General features: G+C 43.8%; 1 protein-coding gene across 2 annotated transcripts in view; it reads left to right on the forward strand.

Moving 5' to 3' along the window:
* LOC137369591 (sodium/potassium-transporting ATPase subunit beta-1-interacting protein 3) overlaps positions 1-17,440 on the forward strand; it is a 693,785-nt gene that overhangs the window by 612,701 nt on the left and 63,644 nt on the right. The gene's annotated exons all lie outside the window — the stretch shown is intronic.

Raw genomic sequence — 17,440 nt, forward strand, 5'->3', positions numbered from 1 at the left:
CTCCTCGCCCAATGAGCTGTCTCCTTCCAGGGCCTCATTGTCCCCCTCAAGGTCCACACCTCTCTGCAGAGCCATTTTATGGAGAGCACAGCACACCATGACAATGACAGAGACCCTTGTAGGTGGGTATTGGAGGGCACCATCCGACCGGTCCAGGCATCTGCAGAAGCCTGATGGCCTGCTCAATGGTTGTCCTACTGAGCAGATAGCATTGGTTGTATCACCTCTGTGCCTCTGTCTGTGCCTCCTGCAGAGGTGTCAGTAGCCATCTCTTCAAGGGATATCCCTTGTCGCCTATGATCTATCCATACACTTTGGTGGTTGAAATAAAGATCTGAGGCAGCCAGGACTGGCAGAGGATGAAGGAGTCATGGCAGCTGCCAGGAAAGTGAGCACGTACATGGAGGAAGCTCTTGTGATCACTGACCAGTTGGATGTTGAGTGAGTGAAACCCCTTCCTGTTGATAGATCTGATTGGCCGGTTGCTGGATGCCTTTATGGTCACATGGGTGCAATCAATGATGCCCTGCACCTGGAGGAATCCAGCAAATCAGGAAAATCACAATTCACTCTGTCCCTGTGAGGCTGTGTTTGTTGTTAAATGAATGTGCTGTCCAGCTGTGGTAAAATCGGTGACCAGCGAGATGCAGTGGTGTGCAGCCATTTTTGAGATGCCACTAAGGTCCGCAGCTGATCTTTGGAAGGAGCCAGAAATGAAGAAGTTCAAGACCACAGTGACGTTGACAGCTACTGGCAGAGCGTAACGACCAGTGCTGCGAGGTGTGAGGTCTTTAGCGATGATGGCACAGATGTCTGTGACTATCTGCCTGGAGAGACACCATCTCCTGCGGCACTGGGTCTCAGTAATCTGCAGGTAGCTCCAACTTCAGTGGTAGATCCTGTGTTGAGAGTTTGCCCTCTGTTGCCTTCCTGCTCCACTTGCATTCTGCCCTTCCTGTGAAGGGTGTTGCCCCTCATCGCCATTAGGCCCATAATCTGATAATCATGCCCCTATTGCCAGCTGGAGCCTTCCTTCTGTGAAGGTGGCTGCCAATTGTCCTTGGCAGCCTTGCCCCCTGCTCTTCTGCCCCTGCGATGTCCAGGAGGCTGCTGACCCCGTTCAAATCCCAGGCGTTGAGTGCCAACACTCTCTGCAACCTGTACAGTGCCAAGGGCACCCCCTTACAAAGTGCCCAGTCTCCCTTTGCCCCACTCACCCTCTTATTGGGCTGGGGTGATGCCCTGGGCAGCCATGGCTGGTTCTCCACTCTGTACCTGCCTCCCTTCAGATGATCTGTTTCTGAAGGGCCCAGGTAACCTGTCCAGCCCTTTAAACATTTGAATCTCAAACCCTGACAAGCTCTTAATGGATTTTTCAACAGTTTAATTGGCCTCATTTTGGAGGAGAGTGGGATTCCTGTCCTGCTCTCCCCCTGCCCTGGTGATTAGTGCCAGCGCCATGATCGGTGCCTTGAAATTGACAATGTTACAAGTGCCAGTGCCAGTACTTTTGGCAGGCCCTCCCCCTCACCCCCACTGCCTCAGTTACCGACTTCAGGGGGCCCCAAAAAGTGGCCAGAAGGTCCTTGGATGGCAGCTAAGAACAGTTGTGTTACCTCCATGATAAAATAAGCTTGTGACCATTCACTGTCTTGGTTAATACATGAAGAATGGCTACTTTTGTGAGTTAACAGCGAGAGGCCAGCATGGAACTGATGGTTCAGAATGAATTAGTACCTTCAGGAGAGGAAGCGAGCAAAGTGGAGGGAACCAAGAAGAGTAGAACTGAAACCAGGAATGCAAACTCGAGCTCTCTGTTTAAGGCAAGCTTCATGTGGTGTATCCCTCACTTCATATGCAATGGATATTTATTTATTATGAATAGATTTTCAATGCAAATATTCATGAAATTAATCTTACATTTTTTATTTATACCTCAGATCAAACAGCCCCATCTTCAGTTTTCAATTCCTATAAAATTCCATTTAACTATACATGTCACTAAGTAAAGACCTTTGTCATTTATATTCTTTCACATGACTGGATCCAACATCCCTCTTCCATTTATATTTTAAGTAACAGCATTTTGACTCAGCAAAAACAGTGCGTCCAGTTTTTTGGTATAATCACACTGTCAGTAACACAGTATTCAAACTTGCTATCTTATGAAAAATATGAAAGGAAGAACTTGCATTTATATAGCACCTTTCAAAACCCCAGGGCATCCCAAAGTGCTTCACACTAATGAATTACTTTTGAAACAGAGTCACTGTTGTAATGTAGGGAAACAGGGAGTGTGAAGTGCTGCCGAGTCCGAGGATAGTTGGTGTAGACCTGAAATTTGTAACATTGTTACAACTTTGCTGAGTTATTTATTGTGTGTGTGTGTGTGTGCGCATGCACGCATGTGCTTGTCAACTTCATCCATTATAAATTTCTCTGTCCATATTTATGCTGAAAATGGCCTATGTGAACTTGTCAAACTGTTAATGCACTATTACAGTGCTGCCACTGATGGAGGAATATAATTGCAAAATGAAATGTTTACAAGTGGAGACATTTTGTCAGTCTGCCTGCCTCAACAGCAGCAGCCCTCAGGTAAGTCCTGGGAGGGGGGATTGGAGCATGTTACAGTGAAGAAGGGGGTGGGGGGGGGGGGGGGGGGGTGACCATGACTCCTGTGGAGTCAGGGGACCATTTTCGCTCCTCCAGATCCATGGGATAAGTTTTTCAACAATTTTTTTTACTTAGTGCTAAAGAACCCTGAGCAGGTCAGGCATTGAACCTGAACCCACTCATATCTAACTAATTCTTTGATGGGGTTCTTCAACAAACATTAGGTCCCTCATTTACATATTTAAAGCACTGTTATCTGGTTCTGGTATTCATCGAAGATACTTAAAAAATGCCCACATAGATTTAGCAGTGGAACCAATGTTTGCACAGCAATTGGCACAGGCTGTCCCATTGAAAAATTGATATGCTTTGCACCCATTTTACATCCCAAAATGGGAGTAATGTATTTCAATTTCTATCTAAGGGTGTTTTAAGGGAAAAATGGATATTTGAAGCAGAGCTATGGAGAGAAAACAGAGCACTACACTCAGTTTTGAATTACTCTATCGAAGAGCCAGCACAGATATGATATGTTAAATTGCCATCTTCTGTGCAGTAAACTTCTATGGTTCCATGAACTTCTGCTGGTATGTACATTAGTGTAGAATCTGGGTGAGGGGACTTTGTGATGCCCGCACAGTCAAATAGTCCACCAAAATGTATTATCTGGGTTCCCACATGAAGAACTTGTGAGAAGGACTGGAGGAAGCTGCCATTCATCATAGGAGTCTGTACCTTTGGGCGGCACAGTGGCGCAGTGGTTAGCACTGCAGCCTCACAGCTCCAGGGACCTGGGTTCGATTCTGGGTACTGCCTGTGCGGAGTTTGCAAGTTCTCCCTGTGTCTGCGTGGGTTTCCTCCGGGTGCTCCGGTTTCCTCCCACATGCCAAAGACTTGCAGGTTGATAGGTTAATTGGCCATTATAAATTGCCCCTAGTATAGGTAGGTGGTAGGGAAATATATAGGGACCGGTGGGGATGTTATTGGAATATGGGATTCGTGTAGGATTAGTATAAATGGGTGGTTGATGGTCGGCACAGACTCGGTGGGCCGAAGGGCCTGTTTCAGTGCTGTATCTCTAAACTAAACTAAACTAAACCTTTGGAAGAGGAATACAGAAAACTGAAATTAGTGAAAAATAGGTTCTGCTACAGTGACATCATGCAGAGAGATTGTGGGTAGGATTTTCAATTTCTTACTTCATTGGATTGGAACCTCACCTTAATTCACAGAATCACAGAATAATCCAGTGCAGAAGAGGCCCTTCGGCCCATCGAGTCTGCACCTCTGCATTAAAGACACCTGACCTGTCTACCTAATCCCATTTGCCAGCACTTGGCCCATAGCCTTGAATGTTATGACGTGCCAAGTGCTCATCCAGGTACTTTTTAAAGGATGTGAGGCAACCTGCCTCTCCCACCCTCCCAGGCAGGGCATTCCAGACCGTCACCAGCCTCTGGGTAAATAAGTTCTTCCTCAAATCCCCCTTAAACCTCCCGCCCCTCACCTTAAACTTGTGACCCCTCGTAACTGACCCTTCAACTAAGGGGAACAGCTGCTCCCTATCCACCCTGTCCATGCCCCTCATAATCTTGTACACCTCGATCAGGTCACCCCACAGTCTTCTCTGCTCCAGCAAAAACAACCCAAGCCTACAACCTCTCTTCATAGCTTAAATGTTCCATCCCAGCAACATCCTGGTGAATCGCCTCTGCACCCCCTCTAATGCTATCACATCCTTCCTAAAATGTGGCGACCAGAATTGCACACAGTACTCCAGCTGTGGCCTTACCAAAGTTCTGTCCAACTCCAACATGACCTCCCTGCTTTTGTAATCTATGCCTCAATTGATAAAGGCAAGTGTCCCATATGCCTTTTTCACCACCCTATTAACCTGCCCTTCTGCCTTCAGAGATCTATGGACAAACACGCCAAGGTCCCTTTGTTCCTCGGAACTTCCCAGTGTCAGGCCATTCATTGAATACTTCCGTGTCACATTACTCCTTCCAAAGTGTATCACCTCACACTTTTCAGCGTTAAATTCCATCTGCCACTTTTCTGCCCATTTGACCATCCTGTCTATATCTTCCTGTAACCTAAGACACTCCACTTCACTGTTAACCACTCGGCCAATCTTTGTGTCATCCGCGAACTTACTGATCCTACCCCCCACAGTCATCTATGTCATTTATATAAATGACAAACAATAGGGGACCCAGCACAGATCCTTGTGGTACGCCACTGGACACTGGCTTCCAATCACTAAAACAGCCGCCTGTCATCACTCTCTGTCTCCTACTGTTAAACCAATTTTGAATCCACCTTATCAAGTTACCTTGTATCCCATGTGCATTTGCTTTCTTGATAAGTCTCCCATGTGGGACCTTGTCAAAGTCTTTGCTGAAATCCATGTAAACTACATCAACTGCACTACCCTCATCTACACACCTGGTCACATGCTCAAAAAATTTAATCAAATTTGTTAAGCATGACCTCCCTCTGACAAAGCCATGCTGACTATTCCTAATCAAATTTTGCCTCTCCAAGTGGAGATAGATTCTCTCCTTCAGAATTTTCTCCAGTAGTTTCCCTACCACTGACGTGAGACTCACTGGTCTGTAGTTCCCTGGCTTATCTCTACAACCTTTCTTAAATAGTGGGACCACATTAGCTGTTCTCCAGTCCTCTGGCACCTCCCCCGTGGCCAGAGAGGAATTAAAAATTAGGGTCAGAGCCCCTGCAATCTCCACCCTCGCCTCCCACAGCATCCTGGGACACAAATCATCCGGACCTGGAGATTTGTCCACTTTTAAGCCTTCCAAAACCTCCAATACCTTGTCACTCCCTATGACAATTTGCTCAAGAACCTCAGTCTCTCTCTCTAAGTTCCATATCTACATCCTCATTCTCTTGGGTGAAGACAGATGTGAAGTATTCATTCAACTCCCTACCAATGTCCTCTGGCTCCACCCACAAATTTCCTCCTTGGTCCCTAATGGGTCCTACTCTTTCCCTGGTTATCCTCTTCCCATTGATATACTTATAGAATATCTTGGGGTTGGGATTTTCCGTACTTTTACCAGCCAGAGCTTTCTCATATCCCCTCTTTGCTCTCCTAATTGCTTTCTTAAGCTCCATCCTACTCTTTCTGTACTCCACTAATGCTTCCATTGATTTGCTCTCCTTGTATTTGCTAAAAGCCTCTCTTTTCCTTCTCATCGTACCCTGAATGTTTCTGGTCATCCATGGTTTTCTGGGCTTGTTGCTCCTACCTACCCTACTCCTATCCTAGAGGGAACATGTTGGGACTGTACCCTCCCCATTTCCTTTTTGAATGCCCCCCACTGCTGTTCTGTAGATTTCCCGACAAGTAACTCTTTCCAGTCTACCTTGGCCAGATCCTGCCTTATTTTACTAAAATTCGCTCTCCCCCAATCCAAAACCTTTTTTTGCAACTTGTCTATTTCTTTCTCCATAACACGCTTAAATCCCCCACCAACACATCAACCACCTGTCCGGATTCATTCCCCAGAATTAGTTCCAGCACTGCACCCTCCCTTGTTGGATCCTCTACACATGGAGCTAAAAAGTTCTCCTGTATACATTTTAAGAACTCCACTCCATCTAAGCCCTTAACATGATGACTATCCCAATTAATGTTGGGAAAGTTGAAATCACCTAATATAATTACCCTATTATTTTTACACACCTCTGCAAATTGCGCACATATTTGCTCCTCAATTTCCCGCTGACTATCTGGGGGTCTATAATAAACACCTAGCAATGTGGCTGTCCCTTTTTTATTCCTAAACTCTACCCATAAAGCTTCATTTGATGCCCCCTCCAAGATATCATCTCTCCTTCCTGCAGTAACTGACTCCTTAACTAATATTGCAATGCCCCCTCCTCTTTTACCCCCTCCTCTGTCTTGCCTGAAGATTCTATATCCCGGGATATAGAGCTGCCATTCCTGCCTCTCCCTCAACCATGTCTCCATGATGGCTACTATATCACAATTCCACATGTCAATCCTTGCCCTTAACTCATCCGTTTTACCTGCAATACTCCTGACATTAAAGTAGAGGCCTTCCATCCTGGTCTTACTCTCTTGAAACTTACTTCCGCTGTATTCCCTCTGACTTGATCGCTTTCCTGTGTTTAGCTGCATCCCTATTCTGCTAGGAGTCTGCATCTCCTCCCCAACTTCTGGGAATGTATTTCCTCTTTGAGGCATTATAGCATCCAACACAAACCAGACAAAAGGCTTGTCAGCATTATTTAGTTGCATTTAAACTAAATTATGATGATTCCATTTATTTGTAGGCTAGATTTTGTGACTATAGCGTATTTACTAAACAATTTACAGCCCTAATGGTCAATGGCGATATAGTAATGGCACTAATGTTATTTAGCAGTTGTTAAACTTCAGTTATGTTTTATAAAATAGGGGAAATATCAGTGTCCCATAGGAAATGCCACCAACACAATTCAGTTATTTGGTGGTTCACTGCCACTAATCTCATTATATATTCTTCAAATGGAGAGATACTGGATTTGAGCTCCTATTCCCAATAATGCAAGGATTCTGCATCTTCTTAGTGGCAATTTTAACATTCTGAAGATATATGGTTCCATACCTGGTTGTGAAATTGTGCCTTATACAATCCAGCAATATGCAAAAGACTTCTTTCCAGTGCCAGAACAAAGCTTCATAGGTGACAGATAGCTATTCTGTTGGTTTATTACACTGCACCACTGATTAAAATAAAATAAAGCTGTAAGAATGCTGATGCAAAGAGTGAACATAAAACTTGCCCTTGCATCCCATGGGGTATTGTGGAAGAATTGTTTTATATTTAACTTAATGATGTAATCCCACTGGAAATAAATTGAGACAGCCGCACAGTCACCAGCACTGCCATGTAGTGAGATCAGGATCTCTAAATGAGAGCAAATTCTGCAAGCAGTTAATTTCTGCAAAAAAAAGCATTGGCAGCAAAATGACAGAAAATGTGATACTTTAGCATCTGCTTTCTATCACTTTGCTTTACAGGTAACTATGATAGATTACATTACTGGGCATAATAAATGTTGAAACAAAGTAAAAATGAAGATAAAACAGGAGCTCTAAAGAGGTTTTACCCACAACAGTATGCATTTGTGGCACTCAGCTGTAATGTTCATAAAATTAGAACCATGACATGACCTAGTTCAGCTTATTCTCACTATGAAAAGGTGTAAACATTAGGCCAGAATTTGCTGTTACAGGGCATCTAAAAGAGTTTGCTGTTAGTTAGACTTGGCCCAGCATATTTCAGCTCAAGAAAATGTTGCCCACAAAGTTGTTGAAACGGCATAGCGAGGGAAACTGGACATCTAGGAGCTAAGTGAACAAGGCAACAAACAAGGTATCTCCTTAATCAATAAGGTTTAAGAATTGGGAAATAAACTGAAGAAGAATTAAGAAGGAGGGTGAATTAAATGGGGTGAAATTAATGTCAAATCAGGCACAGAAAGAGAAATAAAGAGAGGAAAAGAAAGACAAGAAAAATCTGTGAAGACTAGAAATCTGAAATAGAAACATTTTGTAAAAAGATTGGATTAGGAGAGAGAGAAAAAAAGAGACAGAAAGGAAAAGTAAGAAAAAAATAATGTAATATGTAACATTTTTAAAATCTCCCTGAAAATATTCAAAACCTCAAGGAATGAGACTCCACACCTGTAATAGTTAATTTTTGGTGCCAGACAGGTTGCTTGGCAGTCATTAACACTTATAATATTGTTAAAAGGATTCTTACGCTTATAATGACAAGGCTGGATTTTGTGCAGGAGGCGGGGCTTCTGTCGCCAGGCTGAAAAGTCGGGTGGAACCCCGCCTCTGCATTTTATCAGCCCCCCGGGATGATCCTCTGATCTTTTGAGTTGAAAGTTGAAGGAGGCGGGATCCCCAGCCCTTTAAAGACTTAACAGTGATGGGGATCCCACCCTGCAACAGCTGCTGGCCAATCAGAAGGCCAGCAGCTCAGCAGTATCAGCAGTGCAACTGGGAGCAGGATCCATTGTCAGAACTGCAGAGGCCTCAGACCCAGGCCCAGCGGTGGAACCCAGGAGCAGAAGTAGGTGAGGCGGGGTCACTGGGGATAGTCCAGAAGGCCCCGGTGTGGGGTTGAGGGGGGGGGGGGATGGTGGGTGGACAATCAGTCCAGGTGGAGAGTGGTCCCTGGGGGTGAATTGGTTCCCGGTGGGTGTAATGAGAAGCTTTTTATGTTGTCTGATGCAACATAAATGAGATGCATGGAGTTCAGTTGATTGAAGATCTCAAACAGGTTTATTAAAAAGCTAACTCGTTGTGGTGCTGGCAGTTCTCTAGACAGCAGAAGTGAAGAACTATCTATTTACAGGACTTGCCTCTAGGGTGTTACAGTTACAGAGTGAGACTGGCATGTAGTCACATGACTGCATCCCATACTCAGCTCATTAGAATACTAAGATCTTAAAGGGACTTTGCTCTTAAAGGCACTCATACAGCATCCCTTTTCTTTCCAAAGCTCTGGCACCTCATATTGAAGAGCCTACAGACAATGCTTCAACTTATTCCTCCTCTGCCTCTTTAAGACATTGCATGTCCTTCACCTCTCCTCATCCTCTGTGTCTGAAGGCTTGGGGTCCAAATTGAGGACTTGTAGGGGCAAGAGTACTTGGTCTCATGGAGGGACCAGCCCATTCTGGCTCGTTGTGGTGCTGGCAGTTCTCTAGAGAGCAGAAGTGAAGGCGCGGCATAGTTGTGCTGTTACTGGGTTTCCAGACTGCACCATTTGGTCAGAGTCTGCAAATGGGTTCTGGTCCTTGGAGATTCCCCCTCGTCAATGCTCTTGGGATAGTTATGATGTTGAGCTCCTTACACGCTGGTAGTCCTGCCACTACTGGTCTGCTTGTGTCTACTAGGCAGAACATTTGTGGTTTCCATGCCGACTTGCCATATTGGCATTGCATTGTTTATGTGCCACTGCACGGGATGGGTGACCCATTGTATGTAGATAACCTGGCTGTTGTCGGTTGTATCATTGATCTCTAATGACTCCTGTACATATCTTTGAGGATTCGGACAAGTAGGATATTTGCACCAGCTCCAGTGTCAGTCTTGACCCTGAGTGTGTGTTTTCCAGCTTTCTTTGGGCACATGATGTTAATAGTAGCAAAAGTTTCCAGTTGCTTGACTTCATCGACATGGTGTGTTAGGTTTACAATGTGGAATGCTTGCTTGTCTTCTACTGAGAATTGCTCCTACCTGAGTCTTGTCTCAGGTCTGTTTGGCTGTGGATTTTGTGTATTGGCCTGCAATGACACCGATCTTTGGAACTCTCCTTGTTGCCCTGTTGCTGCGCCTGTCTTCTGTTTGCTTATGTCCTACTGTGACTTCTGGCTGCGTCTTTGTACCCAGATTTCTTGCATATGTGGGCCCAGTGTCCTTTTGCACCAGCTACAATAGCTTTGTATTTCCTGCCATCTTCCAGCAGCGCATCATTGCTGTGATCATTCTTTTCCCCAAGAGATCTTTCTGACACACTTCAATGGGTGTCAATACAATCACCAGCAATTATTCAGTCTGACATCTCAGTTTCTGAGAAATTGCATTCATTGCCCTTACTATGGCATCTAACAATGAACTGGTCTATTGATTCCTGTGGCTGTTGCCTATAGGACATCAATTCCAGGTGGTGAATTCAAAAATTCACTTTTAATCGGAGTTGATCTTCTAGCACCTTCCATGTCTTTGTGGGATCGTTAGATAAGCAAGAATTATATAATTCTGTATAATCCCTCATTTCCAACGGCTATTATTATTTTCGCAGCCTGTTTCTCTGGTTCTACAATTACTTGGTCTGTAAACTGCATTCTTTGTTTGAGAAGTTGGAACTCAGATAGGATATCCATGGCCTTCCAGTTCATGCTGGGAAATTTGTTATCCATCTTCCTGCTGTTCCTTTGCTTAAAGCTTGCTTTAAGACTTGTTCTATAAGTTGGCACTGTTTCCCCTTTAAGAATCTCTCTGTTATTTAGACTAGCTGATTGGATTGTGAGGAGCAGGTGTTTGACAGTGCTCTGTGTTTATCTTGCTTGCAGCACTTCAACTGGTCTGTTTACACAGCTGTTCACTAGGCAGTTCAATTGCTTTTTTTGCAAGCATTTGTTTATGTTCTTCACACTCGAGTGGTTTAATGGTATTTTTATAGTCGTGGTTGTGTGAATGGAAGCTCTTCTTCATGCTCGAGTGATTTAATGAGTTTTCTAAAACTTTGGCTGCATGGATGAGACCCTGCTGTGATTAGGGTTTCCCCGCGCCTTTTGAATCGGACACCTCCTGTAATGGTGCCGACCTCAATAAACCTGGGAGGGGAGTCGGGTCTTTCCCTTTTTTTTCATGGAGTACTTAGAAAAATTCAATCTTTTAAGCACTTCAAAGCTTGTTTTTTTAACCAGTATCCCTCGAACGTCAGCACGATGATTCACTCAATTTACTTGTAGCCTGTCCTTCTGAGTGCTGTCTTCTATAGCTAGAGGTAAGTACTTTCTTCTTTCCACTTTTTGGCCCCATATTTCTTTTGAATTTTCTCTCCAGTGGCTATAGGAAAAGTCATTTTCAAAGCTGTTTGACCTCTGGTCTTCAACTTAAACTTTGTCTTCACACCAGAGCTGCCACCATGTAATGAGTTCTTTATACTGTCTGATGCAACATAAATGAGGTTTGTGGACTCCAGTTGGTTGAAGATCTCAAATAGGTTTAATACAGCTAAACTATTATATACAGTACAGAGCAAACTATTTACAGAACCTTCCTCTAGGTGTTACAGTTGCAGAGTGACTCTGGTTTTGAGTCATATGACTGCATCAAGGTACTTAGCTCATTAGTATACTAAGATAGTAAAGGGATATCACTCTTAAAGGCAATCATACAATATCCTGCTGGGAAGATGTATGATCAGAACATAGAATCTTAGAATGGTTACAGCACAGAAGGAGGCCAGTCAGCTCATCATGTCTGTGCTGGCTCTCTGCAAGAGCAACTCCCCTAGTCCCACTCCCCTCATTTTCCTCTAATCTTGCAACCTTTTACTCTTCAGAGAATAATCCCAATTCTCTTTTGAAAGCCTTAATTGAATCTGCTCCCACCACACTGTCATTTCAGATCCTAACCACTCGCTGTGTAAACTAGATTTTCCTCATGTCACCGTTGCTTCTTTTACCGAACACCTTAAATCAGTAACCTCTGGTTCTGGATCCTTCCGCCAATGGGAACAGTTTCTTCCTATCTACACTGTCCAGACCCCTCATGATTTTGAACACCTCTTGAATGACTTCTACTCTTCTTTCCCCTATCCACTGTTGATTAATCTGATAATGTTCACTATCTAGACTCATACATGAAGAATGATGAGTTCAACAAGCTATCCGAAGACTACTATTGCCATGGAGAAAATCTTGACAGGCAAAAATGAGCTAACAACATAATAGCTGTGAAATGAGCCCCTTTTCTCACTTGGAATTTGTAATAGGCGGCCTTATTGCACAGCACTGTTTCAAAACAGAAAATTGTAGTTCACCCTCACTGGCCTAGAAATTGGATTGTGCTGTTCCTATCTTGCAGGCATAAACTGAGTGTCTAAGGCTCCAATATGGCAGGCAGCATTCACACAGCTCAGTCCATGCCTGAGGTGTGCTGCCCACTATATTGTGCAGGGCTCCTCTGTGGGAGTTCAGAATGAATGCAGGAAATGTGCAATGGGCCCTTTGAAGATGCAAGAAGGGGGTCCAATTGTTTCAGCCCTTTTGCGGAATTGGATTGCAAATGAGTGCAGCCTGAAAGGTGCATGCTGTGGCCTGCCTGGGAAAGCTTTTGCTGTCTGCTGGTAAATAATGGACGTGCACCTAAAGATGGACAAGTCAAAGACAAAAATAGCTGTAAATATGTAAAAATAGTGGACAATAAATAAAAGGCAATAAGGCGAGTCAGAATATCCAATTATTAAATATCATGTCAACAACTACAATTTGCATTTATATTTAAGCAACTTTAACAGAGAAAAACTTCCCAGGGCATTTCACAGGAGCATAACAAAACAAAAATTGACACCAAGCCATGTAAGAAGATATCAGAACAGGTGACCAAAAGCTTGGTGAAACAGGGTGATCTTAAAGAGATTCTTTTGTTAATTGTATATCAATTGTGTTTAATTGTGTGCAGGCAGTGGGCATTAACTGGGGTTTCACTTGAGTGCATATAGATAAACACTTATTGAAACTGTGTGGTTGAGTTAGGAGGTATATGCATGTCATGTTTAACTCTAAATAAATGCAAGACTGTGTAAAGATTAACTCCAATACTATCCTCTACCAACTGGCCTTCTAGAAAATTAATATCTTTAAGGAGGTGAGTGAGGTAGAGAGATGGAGAAGTTTAGGGAAATGTCTTATATTTCATAGAGAATACCATTGTTTCTCCATGTTGGGGTATACTGTAATGATAATTAGAAATTCCAGCTTATGGAATGAGTATTGAGAATGGAATTGAGACATGTATTGAGAAGTACTCTTAAAATATAAAACTTATTTTGAAGTAATTCCTGGTGACACAAGCACTGAGCAGTTTAATCTTTTTATGTGGGATCCATAGTAAAAACATTGTAAAAGAATAGCTTTGTAAAAAAAAACTAAATTAAATATTTAGTATTATTGTATTTAAATTACATTATACTGTGCTTAGCAAGGCATTCAGTTGTTTCCCAGAAAGATTCCTTCTGCATCTATTTACATTTATATTTTCAGCCAGCATTTATTAAGATGAAAATCATATTTGCATAATGAGCTGCATCTCTTTAAATAGTAAAATTTAATTTAAAAAAGTAAAATCTATCCCAACAGCATCGCAAGTTGCTGTCACAATTAGATTTGACAATTACCTTGGTAGAAACTTCTTCGAAAAGGATGTATATTATCATTCAATCCAAATATTTTAGCTAGTCCAGTAAAATAGGAGCATCTGTCCCTAAGGCATAAATCTACCTCTTTGACCAAGCTTTTGATTATCTGTACTAATATCGTCTTATGCGGCTTGGTGTTAAATTTTGTTTTATTATGCTCCTGTGAAATGCCCTGGGATGTTTTACTGTGTTAAATATGCCATATAAATGCAAATTGTAGTTGTTGACATATTTAATAATTGAATGTTCTGACCAGCCTTACTGCCTTTTTATTTATTATCCAGTCTTATTGCAGACATTGAATAAATACTTAAAAATCAAAACTTTGCAGGGCTATGGGGAAAAAGCAGGGAAATGAGATTAAGGGCTAAATTTTTCAAAAAAGGCATGGCGCCCGCGTGACTTGTGCGTCGCTGAGCCGCCATGATATTTCGCACGGTGCCGCATTTACATGGAGGGGGCAGAACGCCCGCCCCCAATGATGCGGCTGCATTTTTAAAGGGCTTCAAGCCCTTCAGTGACATTTAAATTTTTAAAGGTCCTCGTCTCTGGGAAATAAAAATAACATTTTAATACAACTTTGAATCCCATCTTTCACCACCCCCAATGAGTGATCTATATATAAACTGCCCTCTCCCCCAGAACAAACTTTTATTCATAACCTGAACTTTCCCCCTGAACTTTATTCTGTTTGACCCTCAACCCCTTTCCACCATCCCCGTAACCAATCGTGTTTGATTTTGCCGCTCCCCCCACCCCATGCCCTGCAAAATTCACTCCTCCCCCCTCCCCACCAGTGTTACACCTCAGATCTCCGAATAGAGATCCGAAGGCACGGGAGTTCCGGCCACAGGCCAGAATATCGGCATGGGATGGCCGTCAGGACAAAGTTATGACTTATGCATTTATTTATATTTATTTAAATATTTAAATGAAGGCTCCGTCACCGAGTGGTGGGGGGGGGTCGCCCCGAGGCTTTGCTGCGCCGGTAAAATGCAACGGGGCCTTCCCGGCATTGAGGCCCATGGCGGGCCTCTCCCGGAAGTATTTTCCAGGCCTGCTGTCACCACCCCCCCCCTCCCCCGCCGCACCACGACCCCGAATGTTGGAGAACTTGCAAAATTCAGCCCTAATTGTGTGGCTTTTCAGAAAGTTAGCTCAAGCAAGATGGGCCAAATGGCCTCCTCCTGTGCTCTAAGGTTATGATTCTGTTTTACGATTTGCTCAATAAATGTAGTGATGTGTGTTTCTCATTTGAAGACAAGGAAGTTTGTTCTAGATAATATGCTTGACACAAAATATTTTCTGTTTCGGTTCTTAAAGTGATACTATGTGCAGTAGCATAGGCTCAACATTGAGTTTTGAATAAGCTGATTTCATGTAGCTGTCCCATTTATACTGGTGGACAGCTCCAACAAATATTCAATGTTATACACAATCTACATGAACACACAGGGGGAAGTTGCAATTCTCAAGTATGGTGGGTTGGAAATGGCTGGGAGGTAAAAATATTTTAAAATTTCAAACCTGACACCAACCCATCTCCAACCTGCCCACTTCCAGTTTTAACAGAGGTGGTTTGGGGGGCGGGCAACCAATCGCCAACTTCCCCCGCGATCTCCAACACTCCCCACCCCTCGCAATCTCCACTTTCCCCACCATCTCTGACTCGCCCCACTCCCGTGATCTCTGACATCTCTCTCAACCCCTGCGATCTGACACCCCCCCATCCTTGCAATCTCCAATTCCTCCCACAGTCTGTGTGATCTCCGACTCCACCCATTCCCTGTGATTTTTGACGACCCCCATCCCCACAATCTCTGACACCTCCCACTCCCTGTGTGATCTCTGACTCCCTCACCCCCCACAACCTCCGACTTCCTACCACCACCTGCAATCTCCAACACTCCCTTAACCCCCATGACCTCCAACTGCCCCCTCATCCACCTGCGATCTCCAACACTCGTTCACCCCCCATGACCTCCAACTTCCCCCTGCCCACCTGTGATCTCCAACACTCCCCCACCACCCGGGATCTCAACTCCCCCCCACCCATCTGCGATCTCCGACTTGCCCCAACCCCCACGACCTGCGATTCTCCCCACCCTCCATGACCTCCGACTCTGTCCACCCTCTGCGTTCTCCGACTTGCCCCCCCACCCCCCACGATCTACAACACGCCCCCAGCCCTGTGCTGTCCAACACCACCCCCCCCCCACCCCCCGCAATCTCCAACTCTCCCCACCCCCCATGATCTCCGACTGCCCCATGACCCCTGACTCACCCCACTTCCCGGAATCTCCAACTCGCCCCCCACCCTCTCCGATCTCTGAGTGTACACCCTCCTCACACTCCCATCTTCAACTGCTCGCCCTCAACCCCAACCCCCCCATCCAGCCATCTCTGAGTCTCCACCCTCTCCATCTCTGACTCCAGCTCCCCTCACCTGCTGTAATCTCCTACTTACTATGTATCTGGAATCCATTCCATGGTAGCTTTCCCATCTGACAGATCAGTCTGTTAATCTGCTTGGCTGTCTGGTGGAAAACCTGTGGAGAAAATCTAAAAGATATCCTTTGGTTATTTTCAGCAGGATGGCTGAGAGACCCATATTTCTAAGCTTTCCATTCGGAAATCGTGCCCCTCCCATCACTGGTTTTTCTTAGTCCCAAAAAATATAGGAGCCATTGACTTCCCTCATAGTCAACCTACACTGCATGGTTCTACTTCCACATGTCCCAATGCAGTTAATTCATCTAGCTTCTCTTCCCATGCTCAAATGGTCACTTCTGGCTTTCCCCAGATCTCCATCCTTGATCTCCTATTCATAATCTAGATGCTATCTCTTGGTAATACCATCTACAAGTATAGGATAGCGCTTCTAAATATATAATTTGATCTCCTTCCTAAATTCCTTTACTTCCTGCCCAATGTCTACTTTTGTCCAGTGTAAACCATTCTAAAATATTCTCTCAAATAAATATATAAGTGGAAATTCTTGCAGATGGAAATCTGTATTCACAGAAGCACCAGGCCTCTGGATATTCTGTGTTTCTGTGTCTTTAATATCAGTACTTGGTCAGAGCCCACCGGCTGGATATAAATTAGGAGAATAAGTTACACTGGTGAGGGTCCTCTTGTATAAAATTATGTTTGCAATGGTAGGTAATAAAAGAGTAAGTGAAAAAGTACAAGAAAGCCAACAAGTTTAATGCTGTTTACATGATGCTTTTCAGAACGGTGTTTGGTTCCAGCTGGCTGGTGTTATAGGGAAGGAAAGTCTAAAACAGTTTACTTTCCTTTCAATGTACTTTCCCATTCTCCATGTTAACTAAAATCTATATTTTTAAAAGTCTTTTATAATGTCTTAAATATTTTGTTTCTGAAAGTGACATTTTTTAAAATGTATACTGAAGGTGATCAAAAAATGAACATTGAGATCATTTTTTGCCCAATTCCCCCTTCCTCCTGCCCTGATTGTGTTGCCTGCTTGCTGGGAAACCATCCTCAAGTATCTCACTTAACTGGCCATTTTTCATTCATCAGTCTACCCTGTCAAAGGTCACTGCTTAATCAGGTCAAGCCCAGTTCCAGCAGGGGTTACCAGATAGCAATCAGAAACAGGAACCCAAACAGATTTTCCATCTCTTAGCTCAAGGGTGCTGAAGAAAATTATGACATCTTTACTGCACCTTCGCCGAGATTGGCTACCTCAGCACAGAGTGGGAAGCAAACTTGAAGCTTTCTGCTTCATTTAGTTGACTGGATTATAATAAACCACATGATTGTGTGTAATAAAATAGCAAAAAGACCCACCACATAATCAACCATTTTGTAATTTGTAT

This window comes from Heterodontus francisci, chromosome 5 (assembly GCF_036365525.1).
Source record: "Heterodontus francisci isolate sHetFra1 chromosome 5, sHetFra1.hap1, whole genome shotgun sequence".
Classification (NCBI taxonomy): Eukaryota; Metazoa; Chordata; class Chondrichthyes; order Heterodontiformes; family Heterodontidae; genus Heterodontus; species Heterodontus francisci.